This window comes from Prionailurus viverrinus, chromosome D2, assembly GCF_022837055.1.
Source record: "Prionailurus viverrinus isolate Anna chromosome D2, UM_Priviv_1.0, whole genome shotgun sequence".
NCBI classification, from domain to species: domain Eukaryota; kingdom Metazoa; phylum Chordata; class Mammalia; order Carnivora; family Felidae; genus Prionailurus; species Prionailurus viverrinus.
The window spans coordinates 27578138-27596058 of NC_062571.1; the positions used below are offsets into that span (position 1 = coordinate 27578138).

Below are 17921 nucleotides of genomic sequence, written 5' to 3' on the forward strand. Positions count from 1 at the left end.
TGTCAAATAAAGAAGCAATGGAGATAATCACCCATTCATTAATTAGGTCTTATATAATAAATTCTGATCCTTGAAGACCCCGTTTTGATTTATTTGGGGATGTATTAACCATTCTAACTAGGGGCTCATGGGGTCCCATTTTATCAAGCCAATTTGTAAGTGTCAAAGACTTAATTTAATTTAAATTTATTACTCAATATGTCAGAGTGTTTATGTCTAAGATGAGCTATTTCAGGGCAAAGGGTACTATGACTATGGGAAATTTAGCCAAGGTCGTAATTAAAATGAGCCATGGCTATTTTTTTGTCTAATTTATATTTAGTTATTTTCCCAAGATTATTTGGGATACCATGTTTAAATTTAGTGGGATTCCAGGTATAATTATAATTTAAGGCCCAGTATTGATTAAGTCCATGAATCCTTGTCATTGGTGCATTTTAGCAAATGCAGTTAATCTAGAATCTATGTAGTAGAAACACAAAAACCACTTCCTATTCTTATATATTATTGCTATATACATTTTTAAAATAAATTTTGGATTTTTAATTGGCTCACATTATGGATTTTTATTTTAATGAATTTTGTGCATGTGTATTCTGTTGTTAGTTCCCCCACAAGTATCTTGGGTTTTGGTTCTATTTAATCCCTCTCCCCTATTTTTTTTTCCTGTTTTGAACTTCTAGCAGCCTAAAGCCACAGTGTTCAGTTTCTGTGTCTGTCTGCTAAGTCATAGTGAGGACTTTCTGTGTGATTACAAGAAAGGGGAAGGAGAACGGTAGCCTACCTCATAAGCAGCCATCTTTTGTTCTCACCCTTCCCAGTCCACCTCCCAGGGACTGGGGTCTATACTTAGAGAGGTGTAGCTGGCTCTCCTTGGGACAACACAGCCCCTTATCCAAAGTGTCAGTCAATCCACATGTTGACATGGTGTGGCACTTCGTAAAGCACAAGTACACTGGACCATGCTTTTTTTTTTCATTATTTATGCAATTGGGTAACTTTGGCAGCTGTGGGAGGACAGAGGTAAGATATTCAACTCTGGTCTAAACATTGGGCCACTGACATAGATGCAACCCACAATACCCCTCAGGATCTGGGCAACATGAAGTTAGTTGGCAACAGCAAGGTGTGTAGCAGCACAGAAGATGGGCCATCTAAGCAACATCAACAAAAACAGAGTGTCATTCCTCCTACTCTGAGGAAGTCTGGTCGATATCTTCTTCCACAGGAGTCACCAGTGCATGGATAAACCAGAAATCTGCCTCAAATAACAATAAAATAAAACAAAAACAAAACAGCACTGGTGTTGAAAAAGTGACAAGACCCTGAAATAAGCCTCTGCTAAATGTAGGAAATGACCAGAAAGATACTGGAAAACTGCCCCCAGAAGTGCAGCTCAAGTGATCCATCATTCCTACTGCCCTAAGGGAGGACCTCACTTTGGCCGGTATGCAACCAGTCCCCTGAGTTTAGTCAGTATTTTGAATATTCCATCACCAAGGACATTTGGGTAAAGAGAGACGTGGAAACCACCAATAGACACAGATTAAGTTTTTGATGGCAGGACACGACACTGACACCAAGATAAATGACAGGCAGGACTCTATTATAGACATGTCCAAATGAGAAAATGGTGTCAGTCAGGGTCATACAGAGGGTGTGCCTGGGGGTGGGGTAAGAGAAAGGTGGAGCTGTAAGCGGCAGCTTATGTACGGTAAGTGGGGTGGGGTGGCTAGGTTTCTCTGCCTCTTCTGAATTGGTTTTTTTGAATAAATTTTCAGTTTCTGGGTGTCAAGGCTGTCCCTAGTCATCTGACACCTGGCCCTAGGTCAATGAGCTCAGGTACATAATGACCCAGAGTGTGAAAGCCTATGAATGCAGGTGGTTGGAGTGTGGACTTAACTAGAGAAACTGGCTGGCTTCTAGCTAGGACCTCAGAACTAGGTCAAAACATATTTAAAACAAACAAACAAACAAAAAATTATATTACAGGCCTCATCCAGTCCTACTGAATCACAATCTGCATTTTGATATCTCCAGAAGATGCCAATGCACATTCAAGTTTTAGAAACATTGCTGTATACCATGCCTTTTCAGGAACAGTTGACACACTGGAAGTATTTAACTTGGAAAAGAACAAGTTTGAGTTGGATACTGAAGAGTGAGTCAAACCACTTTAAAAATTTAAATATATAAGGGCTCTCATGATATGAAGGATCCCTTAGTAAAGAAGGGATATTAATGATCAGTTCAAAAACATAAATTTTGTTAAGGTAAGATCATGGTTAACTGACTGTATTATTTGGTGACCCTGTCTATGGAAAAATTATACACCCTCATTCTGTTTAACTTATGGCCATATAACTTGTTCTGGCTAACGAGATGTGGAGGAAAAAGACATTTGTTATTTCTAAACTTTAAGAAGTAGTGAATATTTCACCATTTTTTTCCTTCCTTGCTTCTGGGAGCATGGTTAGCATATGCCAAGATAGAACTTCTCACAACCTATGTACCTCAGGGAATGTCATAAGCAGTGTCTTGTCATCCTGCAATGGGTACATAGGGTGAACAAGAAATGTTTTCATTTTAAAGGCCTACTTTCCTCCCCTATTTTTAAGCCTCTGAAATTTGGACAGTATTTGCAATTGGTATAGTGTAAGTTAGGATGACCTGACTGATACAATGAGGAACTTTCTAAAACAAGAATTATACAAAAATGCAATGCACTTTCTTCAGAGGAATGAGAATAAGGCTGGGCAATCAATTAGATGTGGATTTAAATCTCAGCTCTTTTGTTCCCAGCGAATTACATGTATATGGTCGGGCATCTCATGGATATTTGATAAATGTTATTTTCTCTCCATTAATACAATAGTTTCCAAATAATCCTATGGAGTTCCATATTTCCAAAGTAGTGCCTGAGGGATCATAGCTCTGAGGGGATGCTAAAGGTACAGAGTTTCGGGTCTTCTGTCACCTATTTAATCAGTGTGACCCTACTTGAATATTTTTACATACCATAGTGGTATTTAAATTTAGCTGACTAAAAAATCCCTAAGGGAGCATAGAATGTAAACACTGCTACTCTAGAGAATTCCTTGTGAATGGAAATGTTCTAGGCATTTCAGGTGACTGTAGTTGAGCATAGCTAGAGTGGCCAGATGTCCTAGTTTTCCCAGAACAGGCCTGATTACTTCATTAGTAATCACTCCCTAATTTAATTTCAAAGGTTGCCCGGTTTGGATGATAAAATTATATGGCCACCCTAATAAAAAAGTTGAGTATAATGATATGAGTAGATGAGGAGGAGGACAACAAATAGTTAACATTAACATACAAGTTTACAATATACTACAGATTTATTTTTAAAAAGTGATTTTTGTGGCCCCTGGGTGGATTGGTCAGATAAGCATCCGACTCTTGATTTTAGCTCACGGTCTGATTGAGCCCCTGGTGAAATGGAGTCCATGTTGGGCTCCACACTGGAAGGTTGGAGCCTGCTTGGGATTCTCCCTGTCCCTTTCTCTCTGCCTCCCACCACTTCCACGTGATCTCTCTCTCTCTCTCTCTCTCTCTCTCAAAATACACTTAAAAAAAATTAAAATGTGATTTCTTTTAAAAAAGCAATTCTTTTCTGTCTGATGAATAAGTGGGCTAGATGTACTTTAAAACGTTTCAAACTTGGAGATTCTCTCATATTATACATATTAGAAATAACCTAGAATAATCCAATCTCTTTAGAGGATGAAGCAATTCATTGCTAAAAATAACACATTTTGATAACACCAAATAAGCAGAAGCCCTGAGAGACATGAAAATTTCAACTGGACATCATTTTCATACTTGAAAGTACTACTTTGTTCTAAAAGAAGATGTGTCTTACAAGGATGCAGGATTTCATCAAGGTCCAATATCTTTAGAGTTGCAGAAGAGAGTCAATTACATAAGAGCAACAGAAACAATATCCTAACAAAGAGCCAGAGCCATCAGGCACTAAACACGGGTCCCAAATCTAAGGGGCATGTTTAACTTCACCGCTTCCATCTTTTTGTGATGGAGTCACCAACAATTTTAAATAGCGTTCATATGTATCCTTAGTATTGCAGTCAAGGGTTCAGCTTCATCCTAACAAATAGTTCTAGTTCTTAAATACTCAGGAAATCAAAAGGGCAGTTCCAAAAATATTGCTTTAGGAAAGCAGCCCTCCAAGTTGTGTAGGTTGGTATAATTGCGGTGTCAGTGGTAAGCATTTAAAATTTTATGAAAGTTTAGAATCACACAAAATGTAATTCACTCTATATTATTATATCAGATTAGAAAATCTAAGCTTGTACATTTATATTGATATTTTGACTGTTTAGGACAATGTGATCTTTAGAAAAATGTTTTCGATATGTAACTCCAATTTCAAATGTAGAAGCGGGAGCTTAGATTTCAAGTTAAAGTCTTGCTAAATTTAAAATCAATGTTGGAGTGTTTAAGGTAACTTTGAATCACTCCATTAAAGACCTAATGTATTGCAATTTTAAGGATCACCTAAGTGTTTGCCAACCAAATAATGGAGGAAGTTAGAAAGGAAATCAAGTATTTCAAAGTATCTGATTAGTAGAGGGACTATATGTAGAACCTATCATAGTTTGTTTAAGTAACTCACATTGCCACTTAAATCCTGTGGCTATTATAAATGGAATTTAGAAAATTCATTCTTTTGTAAGCAGCTTTGTTAGTGGAAGAAAAGGCAATAATCAAAAGTAGTTCAAGAGATATCAGTGTGCATTCTTCTAAGTAGCCATGCATCAATTTTGTTTCCTGATAACTTCCAGTCTTACTTTACAGGTGTAAAAATAATGGCATGTGGCCCACATAATAAAGTTTAAGTATTTAAATATCATCATAAAATTGACAGAATAGTAGCCTCTTGTGAGCAATAGGGATTTGGGAATAAATCTAATCTTCTCCATGTAGAACATTATCTCTATATTTTATTAATGGAAATAGATAATTTTCAAGGATTTTCAAATCATAAATGCAACCCAGTATGAAAAGTCCAAAGCTCAGACCTTGAGTTTTTATCCAACGGAAAGTTTAATCATGAAATCAATATTTTTTGAACAAAAATTCTGGTGAGCTGTGTGTGCCTGGGGAGAATATTTTCATGGCTCAGTGATGCTACTTAGTAAGTGAAAATCATTGAGGCATAACCAGAGAAAGAAATTTGTGAAATAAAACATTCAGCTGTTTTTACAAGATATTGGGCAATGCAAATTATTTTGTCTAACCACAGTGATTTTTTAAAGCTTGCTGATGCCTATATAATGGCCCATCAGGGCACTATAACTCATAGTAGTGTGCTTTTCATTCCCTTGAGTTTATTGGTACCTAATGCTCCATTGTAAGTCATTCTGCATCACCATTGCATAAGCTTAAAGTTCTTAGAAGAAGAGATTTGGGGTGGAGAATAATAGTGCATCATTTTCTCTTCTCTCCTTCTCTTCTCTTCTCTTCTCTTCTCTTCCCTTCTCTTCTCTTCTCTTTCCTTCTTTCTCTTTTTTCAAGGAGGAAGAGACTAAAAGAAGTTGCTCTGTGTGGGGTCATATAAGCACCCACAAAGCACTGGGGAATCTATGGGGAAAGAATGGGAAATGTAACCAACACCTTCCTATCCGCCATAAAGCTGTACAGTGATGACTCATTTGGTTGTGCTCAATGTACTTGAATGGTGATTTCCTTAATTCTAGAAAACTAAACAGAGCAAGCAACAGAAAGATGTTTCTTTCCTTGTAAGAGTGAAAATGATGAGGTTAAAAAAATGAAGGAATGAATATGAATATAAGTAAGCAATATAAATGTAAATGTAAATAATAAATATAAATATAAATAAATATAAATACAAAAAATACAAATATAAATATAAGGGGAAGTCTGGTGAGACAAGATGCAACTTACACAGGGGAAGATAAAATAATTAAAAACTTGGTTGATGCTTTCTACGTAAATCAATGGGTATGCTGATCTGTCACAAGCTTCATTCATCTTTTTGTTTTGGGGTTTTCTCTTTTCTCTAATTGTCCTCACTGTCGATGAATTCATGGTTTAGGTTTTGCTGGTGGGGAAGTAGCACAAACATGTGATGTAACTCACCAGAAACAGAATCTGCATCAAGTCCCCCAGCAGTGTGTGTTATCATTATCTCATAGAACCTAAGCCCAATTCACTTCTTTTCAAATACAGCTGGTTAATCTAAGTGTGATGGACAGGGGTGTGAGCCACCCAGATCTCCTGCAGAAAGGACAGCAACCTGTCCCTAGTGACCTCAAGGATATATCAAAAACAGGAGGAACCAGAAAACCAGGTAAGCAGAGGCACAGAGACAATATTTTTGAATAATCAGAGGCAATAGAAATATAATGTATTAAGATGACTTAAGAGTCTTTCTCAAGTCTATGTGAAAAACAAAACAAAACAAACAAACAAATAGAAACCTTAATTTTGACCTTGTGACCCACAAGTATTTGGAGAACTGCTCACAAGTACGTATACTGTTTTCTCATTTTTCGTATAGAATTCCCTGTACGTAACAAACTTCAGAGCAGTTCTTCAAAGCAAGCTGAAAGACTGTCTCCCAGGCTGTAGTCCTCAGTAAGACAAGGAATAAAGCATTTACTCACCTACTTTGCCATTGACTTTCTTTCAGTCGACACTCCTGAAAACACAAAGACTTACCCAAAACAAGCATTCTAAAATGCAAAGATCCTCATAGCTTGGTAGGCTAGAAATCTTAGCAAATGTTTGGAGGGCAGGAAAGTTTCCCTAGAATCATTTTAACACCCCCTTATGAGGCCACTCATTCTATTTTTTTTAAGTTTATTTTTACTTATTTTGAGATACAGAGCAAGCTGGGTGGAGCAGAGAGAGAGAGAGAGAGAGAGAGAGGAAGAATATCAATCAGGCTCTGTGCTGTTAGCACAGAACCCAATGTGGGGCTCAAACCACAAGATCATGAGCTGAGCACAAGTCAAGAGTCCAATCCTTAACTGACTGAGCTACCCAGGTACCCCACTGTTCATTCTTTATCAACCATTTTATCAATACAAACAGAAAGAAAACATCAAATAAATCCCTATGAAAAGACAAATGGTTCATTTTTGATAATATATATAATTATTTTAAAACCAACAATGTGTCAGATACTTTATTAACTTATGTATATTCATTATCACTAATCCATTCATGGATCAATCTGTAACTTTATATAGATAAGGAAACTGAGGCTCAAAAGAAAATGAATGAATGAAGAGTATAGCAAAGGAAAGACATAAGCCAAAATATATATCTGAATTCCAAAGCCTATGATTCTGGCTTTTGGGCAAGGGGTGGGGGAATAGGATAAAATTTGAGAAGAGGAAATAATGCTGATACAATTACTAGTTTACCCAGTGGCTGAGAGCAGAGGTAGGCTAGAAAGAAGGAGAAATGAAGTTCAGAGGCCTAAAAGAATTTCACAACTGTTTTCCTTCGAAGTTGCCGCAACCAATGTCAAAACTCCATCAAATTACTTTTGCGTGAAGTTTGACATAAAATAATATAAATAAAATATTTTAAATTGGGCTCCCTATTTATAAACTAAAACTTTTAAAAATGTAAGGAAAGATTAATATAGTCCTATCAAGACCTTTGATAATCACTGACTAAACGTATAAATAGAAGTTCAGCATTATCACATATTTTTGTGAGTCTCTGGAAAATACCACGTGAAACACAAAGGCACATTACCTTGATAGCTTTTATCATTTACATGCAGTCAAGGTTTTCATGTATCTAATGATAAACTCCTAAAGGCAACACACAACAGGATGGTTACCTTGGCAACTGAGCCTGGCCAACCACAGAAACATTTTAATAAGGCAGCCGCACCATCAGGGATAAAACAGTCCCAGTTTGACAGGGGAGTAAAATTGGCACACTGAACCTGAACGGGGCAGGAACACACATAACATGGGCACAAGCAGATGCTGTAATATGATGTGTTCTAAAATTCCACTTGCAACAAAAATCATTACTGCTCAAAAGCTACACTAGTTACTGAGGAAAGCTTAATATTCTGCTGTGCACTGAGTTCTCCAAGGTTGAGATTTTGGTCTGCCAAAATCTTAAACATCATCCTGGATGGTCTCAGTCAATTGAGTCTAAGCACACAGATGATATTTTGAATGGGGCTTGCAAGGACACTGAAAAAATTGGTACTGTGCTCCATGAATGCCTTTGAAATAAATAGATTTAGAGATAACTCTAAAAGATCTAGAGATAACTCTAAAAGATCAAAGCTTGGGATACCTGGGTGGCTCAGTTGATTAAGCATCTGACTCTTGATTTCAGCTCAGGTTCATGATCTCATGGTCATGAGACCAAGCCCTGCATCAGGCTCTTCTGCACTGGGCATGCAGCCTGCTTAACATTCTCTCTCTTCCTCTCCTCCTGCCCCTCTCCTGTTTCCAGTGCTCTCATGAGCTTTCTCTCTCTCTCTCTCTCTCTCTCTCTCTCTCTCTCTTTCAAAAATAAAAAAAAAAATAAAGGGTCAAAGCTTAATGCGCTGATTTCACCTATTAAGTAAGTAGGTGTGGAGCACTACTGGGAAGTGAGAACTGTGCTCTTCCTCAGTCCCTTCAAACATATCACACGGGCATTTCCAACACTCTTCCTTTGTAAGTCTGAGTTTTAGTTGATGGTCTTCTGAGAAAGTTAATTGGAATGTTATTTTTTATAGACCTGACTAATACCCTACAAATTCGCTTTGGCACCATAGGATAAGGTAATTCAATACATAGGTAATACGCCAAACAGAGGAACCCAAATCCTACACTATCATTTCAGTATGTACAGGCAGCTGGGTTGCAAACACCACACTGTAATTAACATATTCACTCAAAAATATTTCAACTGTTTAGGCTGAATGAATATGTGCATAATATCCTCCAAAAAATGTGCTCTATATTCCTTGCATTGAATCAGTGGGCCCTGTTAGAGGTAGTGAGACTTCCAGTGTGTTCTCTGACCTAACTCCCAAGGCTGCATTGGGTACCCATTTTCCACCTGCTTAAAGAACCCTATAAATAATACTATTTATCACATTATTTTGAATTTTTGTATGCTGGCTCGTGTCTTCTTTTAACTGAAAAGTCTTGGAGAATAGTAATCCTATTTGTATAAACGTATATCCCCAGGACTTTATCGGTATCTGGCTCAGCATAAGTGTAAAGTAAATGTATTTTGACTGAATCAGAAAAATAGGAGAGAACACATGTGAATATAATTCTCCTTGCTAGTGGAACCCCTGTTGACTTCTGATCTTTCCCGGGATGCAGTTTCCTCACACAGTCACTTGGTAACTTGGGTTTTCCTGATTTACATGGAAATAAATGCAGAGTGAGAGGACAGCTACTATTTCCCCCCTCTTTGTTAGATTAGACTTACTCTGTATTATCGGTTATCGAGTCTTACCTGCTGGAATTTTTCCCTGCCTGAGTACCCCAGATATAAATCTCAGCGTTAAGACCTTACTTTTCAATGTGTCACATATACTGGTGTCTCCTCGTGCTCCCTGTCGACTGGCTGCTTCCCTAAGAAGCAGCTGACTAAGCCCACTTAGGCTGTCTAATCATAGCCCCTGAACTGTGTCTGCCTCCAGAGCTGTTTAACAAATTATTAACATGATGAACAAGGGTTTTGCTTTTTACATTTTGTGCATTGTCTTTTTGCCAGGAAATGCCTAAATATTACATTTTGCCCTCATGAAAAGCCAATCACATGTAAATGAGATCATACAGTATTTGTTGGTCTGTGACTGGCTTATTTCACTTCTATTGCTCTCCAAGTTCATCCATGTTACCACAGGCTCCTAATGCTATAATCCGTATGAGTGTGCAAGATGTCTCCCTGAGATAGTGATTTCATTTTACTTGGATATATACTTCACTGTGGGCTGAATGTTTGTTTCCTCCCCCAAATACACATGTTGAGATCCTAGCCATTAGCGTGATGATATTTGGAGGTGGGATCACTGGGGGTAATAAGGTCATGAGCATGGGGCACTCGTGAATGGGATTAGTGGCTTTATAAAAGAGACCCTTAGCTCCTTCATTTTATGTGAGGATAAATCGAGAGGAGTGCTACCTGGAAGAAGTCACTCCATAATGGCATCCATCCTGATCTCAGACTTCCGGCTTCTGGGATTGTAAGAAATAAACGCTGTTTGTAAATCATCCAGTTGGTGACATTTTGTTATAGCAGCCCAAACAGACGGAGACATACACAGAAGTGGGATTGATGTGTCATATGATAGCTCTATTTTCATTTTTTGAGAAACCCCCGTACTGTTTTCCATCATGGCTGTGCCACTTTCATTCCCCCCGACAGTGTGTAAGGATTCCCTTTCCTCTACCTCCTCACCAACACCTGCCATTTTTTTTTTTTTGTCTTTTTGATAGTAGCCATTCTAACAGATGTGAGGTGATATCACATTTTGGTGTCAGTTTTGCATTTCCCTCATGATTGGCGATACTGGGTACCTTTTCACAGACCTGCTGGCCATCTTTATGTCTTCTTTGGAAAAATGTTTATTCAGGTCTTTTTCCCACTCATAGAAGCAGAGAGTAGAATAGGCACTGCCAAGGGTTTGGGGTGGGGAAAATAGTGAAATATTGGTCAAAGATTACAAGTTCAGATACGCAAGGTGAATAAGTTCTGGAGATCGAACGCACAGTGTAGTGACTATAGTTAATGATATTGAACTGTACACCTGAAATTTGCAGAATAAGAGAATAAATCTTAATTCTTCTCACCAAAGGAAACAAAGCTAACTTTGTAAAAAGTATATGAAATGGTGGATATTTAATTTGATTGTGGTGATCAGTTCACATTATATATGTATGTCAAACATTATATCGAAACATCATGTGTGCACCTTAAATGCGCACAAATTTATTCATCAATTATACCTCAGTAAAACAGGGCAACAGGCCTGCCAATCATCTGTTCGAAAACAGAGTGTATAGGCTCACTATTCCATCTTGATCTTTTAAATTTTTTTCAGAGAGTAATATTTACCTGAAAGATATCATTCAATCTTTACATTAAAGTTGTTGCACATAAGATTAATATTATATCTATTTTTCAGGTAAACAAACTGAGACTGAATGGAAGTTGTGTGTGATCTAGAACTACATAGAGTCTGGACAAAAACCCGGGTTTACTTTCTCTCTGAGAGTCCTCCAGGCTCTGCAAATAATATCCCATCTCAGAAAAAGAACTTAACATGTTTACGAATTCCATTTGAGTCACAAGAAATGTTGTATTATTCATATTGTTCTTAAAAGGAATGTTATGATAATTTGAGAGGATTTAAATATAGTGGTGAAAACTTAGGTGCACGATAAGAAACAAAAAGACTTTTGTATATAATTTGTCAAGCTATTGTGTTGTGGAAAAGTAGAAAAGGCTTTCAGGAATATTTATTTTTTTTAAAATGTGGCATATATAACTTTGTCCCTGTTGTATATGGCATGGTTTGTATGTGGCAAAGGCCTCCTATTAGACATCTAATAGCTCATTTGGGGGCCACTGTTATATTAGAAGAGCTTATCTTTATATTTTTATCCATTGTCTCATTTCCCTTAGAAATCTGTGCAGTTTCCTTTCCAGGAAAAATATAATCTGATTGGATGAGCTAAGAAGCTATTTCATGATAAGCTTCTTGATAGATAGACTTAATAAACATTTATTTAGACTTACATCATAAAGACCAAACAAATGTCATATTTTTAGAAAAAAATACAAGATGACCTTTTGAAACAAGGCTAACAATCTCCTACCAAGATGCCTAAGCGATATAGCTAATGTTACATCTCATTTGTCATGATTTACAGCCACACAAATGACATTTATATTTGAAAAGGTCAGGATGGATGATGTTATTGCTCAGTAAGAGTAACACCCACTACAATTTAAATTAGATATTTTACAATTGCATTACTGGAAATTTTTAATGGCTGCTGGGGACAATTGATGATACTTGCATCTGAAATTTCCCCATTTGAAAATTATCACGGCTGTGTGTAATTATCTGTGATCGAGAGTGGTGAAGATGTTAGGTCTCAGAACTTTTCTTCTGGGTCGTATCTTGGGTCTACATAAAAATCTCTTTGGGTCCACCTCTGCAGAACTTGCATGGCCCGTGCTTTAAGTGTGTGTCTTAACTTTTAAAGTATCATCACAAACTCGTCTTCCAGTCGATTGTTAAAAATTTAGGATCGATGGTGGGCAAACTTTTCCTGTAAAGCACTAGTTAGTACATTTTGTACGTTTGTGTAATTCATCTCTAGAGTGGTACTGTGAAATACACAAACAAATGTGTGTCTGTGTTCCAGGAGAACTTTATTTGCAAAACCAATGGTGGCTGCATGATCTGTGTTTTGACTCCTGATGGACTATCAGAGTTCTACAGTTTTGATACATAAAAGTTATTCTGAAATCTTAATGTGCAAATTTCCAAATAATCTACCATGAACAAAATTATTCTTAGGGCTTTTTTTTTTTTTTTAAGGAAAGACAGTCCCTCGTTCCTCTTTACCAAAGCTTTTTCTGAAGAGCATAGTATTTCTGTGAAATATCGTTAAGTAGTTTTATGGTAAGTTTGTGATACTTTCATGGTGAATTTGGGAAATATCGAATTAAAAAAGCATAACAGGTTTCTCTGGAGGAGAATGTGCAGGAACTTTTAATATAACGAAATGGACCATAGAGCAAAAGGAGAAAGGAAAATTTTTTTAAAACTTATCTGGTGTGTGAGCTTTTTTCTTTTTTTGTTTTTAACAAAACATTTTTCACTGAATCATCAGTGGGACACAGTTTTCAAGAAAATTAACTTCAGTTTAATTTGTGAGGGAGTAGGTAGTAATTTAATTATTTAAAATGTTACCTTAAGATTTTTTGGTTGATGTTTCTTTATAGAATTGGCAATTATCCATGTTAGTTCATAAGAAAATTGTGAGGTAACTCACGATATCTGTCATATAAATCTTTGCCTTTAAAGAAGGTTTGGAAATAAGAGAAAATAAAAGAATCGAAAGGAAAATTGACATTGTTGTCTTCATACTAATGATAACTTCACAAGTAAAAGCACCCTACTGGTTCAAAGGACCCCTCACAATTACACTTCCATGTTATAATGTTTGGGGACATTTAGGTAATGGAATCTCTTTATACCTTTTTCATTGCAGCCTGTTAGTGAAAACAATTTTAATAATATTAAAAATAATGTGATTTAATGAAAGTACACCCAGAAATATTTAAGTAAATTTTTCTTTTGTTAACTCAATCTCTAAACTTTTAATTTTTTAAAAATGTCATTTTTATTAACAACACAGTAAAAAATAGATGTTGACAAGTATGTGAAGAAAGGGGAACCCTCTTACACTGTTGATGGGAAAGCAAACTGGTGCAGCCGCTCTGGAAAACAGTATGGAGGTTTCTCAAAAAGTTAAAAGTAGAACTACCTGGTGACCCAGTAATTGCACTACTAGGTATTTTTTTTTAAATATATGAAATTTATTGTCTAATTGGTTTCCATACAACACCCAGTGCTCATCCCAACAGGTGCCTCAATACCCATCACCCACCTTCCCCTCCCTCCCACCCCCCATCAGCCCTCAGTTTATTCTCAGTTTTTAAGAGTCTCTTATGCTTTGGTTCTCTCCCACTCTAACCTCTTTTTTTTCCTTCCCCTTCCCCATGGACTTCTGTTAAGTTTCTCAGGATCCACATAAGAGTGAAAACATATGGTGTCTGTCTTTCTCTGTATGGCTTAATTCACTTAGCATCACACTCTCCAGTTCCATCCACGTTGCTACAAAGGGCCATATTTCATTCTTTCTCATTGCCACGTAGTACTCCATTGTGTATATAAACCACAATTTCTTTATCCATTCATCAGTTGATGGACATTTAGGCTCTTTCCATCATTTGGCTATTGTTGAGAGTGCTGCTATAAACATTGAGGTACAAGTGCCCTTGTGCATCAGAACTCCTGTATCCCTTGGGTAAATTCCTAGCATGCACTACTAGGTATTTATCCAAGGGATACAGGTGTGCTGTTTCAAAGGGGCATATTAAGTACATATTAAGTATAACCAAAGGTCCTAAAAAATTGAAAAAATTAATGAACTTGAGAAAAAATATGATTGCACTTTCTTACAAATGATTCTTTCATATCTCTTGTCCACCACCCATCACACACTGTCAGCTTCTTTCTTCCTTGCTGGTGATTATAGCATAATGCTATCATATTCCATATTATGCACAAACTATATGTTCATGTTCAAATGGCTCTTTACTTATACATACTTACTTTTTTTAGTTCTGCTGATATTTTTTATTTGTAATAATTGTTTGACTTATTTTTTGTTTAGGATGAGATGTATTCTATTTTTCCATAAAATTAATAAAAGTATATTTCTATTAATGATTTTTATTCAATATATTTCTATTAATGGCCTTTATCCATTGGCAGAAGAAAATATCAGAATCGTTGGACTGAGGGATAGATGTGATATGTTTCATTTTTATCAGTGTTTGTCAAATATTCCTAGTTAAATTGAAAAGTCTAAAATGCGGCTCTTACATCTTCCCAAAGACATAGTATTATGCTGGGTATTTGGTAGACTGATGAGATGAATCCTCCTCAAGGCGCAGCTCATGAGGCTTTCCTGGGGATCACAATTCTTGAGGAATTTCATTTAGAAAAAACAATCTCAATGAAAAGGCTTCTTTATAATGAAGCCTTGTTGGAAATTACAGCAACAGAAACAATATGCAGAATGCATAAGGACTTGACTTTAAGTTCTCGCCATTGTGGTTATACTAGTGATATCACCATTCACAATTTAGTTAACTTTCCCAAGCCTCATTTAGCTAATCTTCTAAATGATAATAATAGGACCAATTTTTCAATATCACTGAGAAACTTAAGTGAGATAATGAAATTACACAGGTAGAGGAAAAATGTGGCATGTTTCTATGTCCCAGATGGACAAAACAAGCACAAGTCAACAAATAAATACATGAAAAAATTAACTAGTGAATAAATAGCAAACAAAGTGTCAAAGACCTTAGAAGAGAGAAGATTATCTTTAACTAATGGATGTCAATAAAGAAGGAGGTGGTGTAAGAAGTGGGTATCCCTTACTGACTGTTTTAAATAGAAAACAATGGAATATATATCAAGTATAAAAGAAAATATCTGAATAAATGCAGGTGGGCATGTGATGGGTAGAGAGAAAGACACATTAAGGAAGAGAAATTAGGTATGTGTGGCAAATCAGGAGAGTGTTTTGAAGAAAGTTGTAAAGGTAAATTTACATAGATCTGAGCTGATCATGCTATCATAATTATTTTAAATTTCATTTAATAAAGATAAAAACTGGATGGTATCAGCTTCTAGTAGCAGAAGCTCTAGGATATCATGATTAACTGGATGTGCATTAAAAGAAGGTAAAATTGGGGCACCTGAATGGCTCAGTCGGTTGAGCATCTGACTTTGGCTCAGGTCATGATCCTATGGTTTGCGGGTTCAAGCCCCACGTCGGACTCTGTGCTGACAGCTCACATCCTGACCCTGCTTCAGATTCTGTGTCTCCCTCTCTCTCTCTACCCCTCCCCTGCTCATGCTCTCTCTCTCTCTCTCTGTCTCTCTCTCTCTCTCTCAAAAATAAATACTAAAAAGCATTAATTTTTTTTTAAAAGAAGGTAAAATTGGAGTAAAGTTTTCTTCAGTGTTGCCTGGGATATATGTGATAGTAATAACAGAAAAGGGAGAACAGTAAGAGGTGCAGATTTTAGTCCAGAACTGGAAAAATAAAGATTAATATAGAATAGCATAAATATATGTATGAAACCAAATAATTTAAAAACACATAGAAATTGTGTAAAGGCATATATTGGGACTTGCTTATCTTTGAATTGGCTAAGATCCTTTAATTATAAACACATTTTGTAATTTCAAGTTTATTTACCCAATGAGATAGCATTTAAAAAGCAAAATAAAGCCTTGGTTAGTTGACCCAAGTGATGTGTGATGGTAATCCACTGTGTGGAATGGCTGACTCCACCGTATTCTGTTTTGTTAATTACAATAAGATAACAGCAGCTTTTAAATTTCTATCTCTGAAAGAAGTTAAGCAATCACAAAACTGTACAGATGAATTCTCAATCATTCAGTTCAAATTCTTTATTTCACAGATGCCCAGATGACTTACTGAAGGAATCAGAGCATGCTCTCCAAAATGTGAGTTGGTAATCTTTTCAAAACATGATTTAAAACTATTTCATTTTCTTGTAGAAAACATCACAGTATATGGTGATAAAGTGCGTAAAATCTGTTAGCATTAGAGAATTCAGAAATCCTTCCTACCTCCCCAGTGATCCCTTAGGCAGGTTTTCAATGCTATACCCAGGGTTTATGAAGTTTATGCACTTACTAAAAGACTGAAGTTATGAATGTGTCAGTCTCTCAAAAAAAAAAAAAAGCATCAGTCTCTCTTTAGAGAGTAAAAATCCAAGAAAGAAAATTGGGAAGAATCTTAATGATAAAAACAACAGTGTATATGATTACTGTATGCAAAATATATATGCAAAAATGAAAAAAAAAGAAAAAAAAATCTGAGTTATCAAATAAACTCCATGGCAAAAAAAAACCCCACAAAAAAAAAAAAACAACATGCTCACACATACACGCACAAAACAAACAACAACAACAAAAAACCCTGCTAACCCGATTTTAAAATGGGCAAGGAATTTGAATAGGTATTTCTCCATAGAAAACAAACAGGTATAAGAAAATCTGCTCAACATAATCATCAAGGAAATGGATATCAAAACCACAATGAGATATCACCTCACCCTGTTAGGAGGGCTACTATCAAACAAAAAAACATGAAAGACAAGTGTGCACTAGAATGTAAGGAAATTGGAATCCTCTACACCTTATTGGTAGGAATCCAAAATGGTATAGTCACTAAGGAAAACAATATGGAGCTTCCTCAAAAAAATAAAAAATAAAGCTACCATATGATTCAATAATCCTACTTCTGGGCATTTATCCAAACAATTTAAAGGGATATTAGCACTTCCATGTTCACTGTAGTACTATTCACAATGGCCAAGATGTGGAAACAACCTAAATATCCATCGATGGATGAAAGGAGAAAGAAAATGCAGCATATACATATAATAGAACATTATTCAACCTAAAAAAATAAAAAGGAAATCCTACCATTGTGACAGTATGGAGCCATCTTGAAAACATTATGTTAGGGGCACCTGGGTGGCTCAGGTCATGATCTTGCGGTTTGTGGGTTTGAGTCCTACATAGAGCTCTGTGCTGACAACTCAGAGCCTGGAGGCTGCTTCAGATTCTGTGTCTCCCCCTCTCTCTGCCCCTCCCTGACTCATGCTCTGTCTCTGTTTCTCAAAAATAAACATTGAAAGAAAAAAAAAAGAAAACATTATGCTAGGTGAAATCAGCCAGTCTTAGAAAGAAAAATAATGTGGATTCCCCTTGTAAGAGGTATCTACCATAGGCAAATGCATAGACTCAAATAGTGTGATGTTAGTTACCAGAGGTGGGGGGAGGGGGATGTGGGAAGTTGCTAATGACAGGTATACAGTTTCAGTTATAACAAGATAAATCAACTCTAAAGATCTTCTGTACAACATTGTACCTACAGTCAATAACACTTATTGTATACTTAAAAATGTGGTAAAGGGCAGGGGCACCTGGGTGGCTCAGTCAGTTAAACATCTGACTTTGGCTCAGGTTATAATATCATGGTTTGTGGGTTTGAGAATGGCATCCTGCTCTCTGCTGTCAG

At 36.5% G+C, this 17921-nt stretch overlaps 1 pseudogene; it reads left to right on the top strand.

Annotated features, from left to right (window-relative positions):
• Window positions 1–1102: 1102 nt before the first annotated feature.
• The window catches only part of LOC125147585 (nucleoside diphosphate kinase A-like), a 32283-nt pseudogene continuing 15464 nt past the window's right edge, over window positions 1103–17921 (top strand).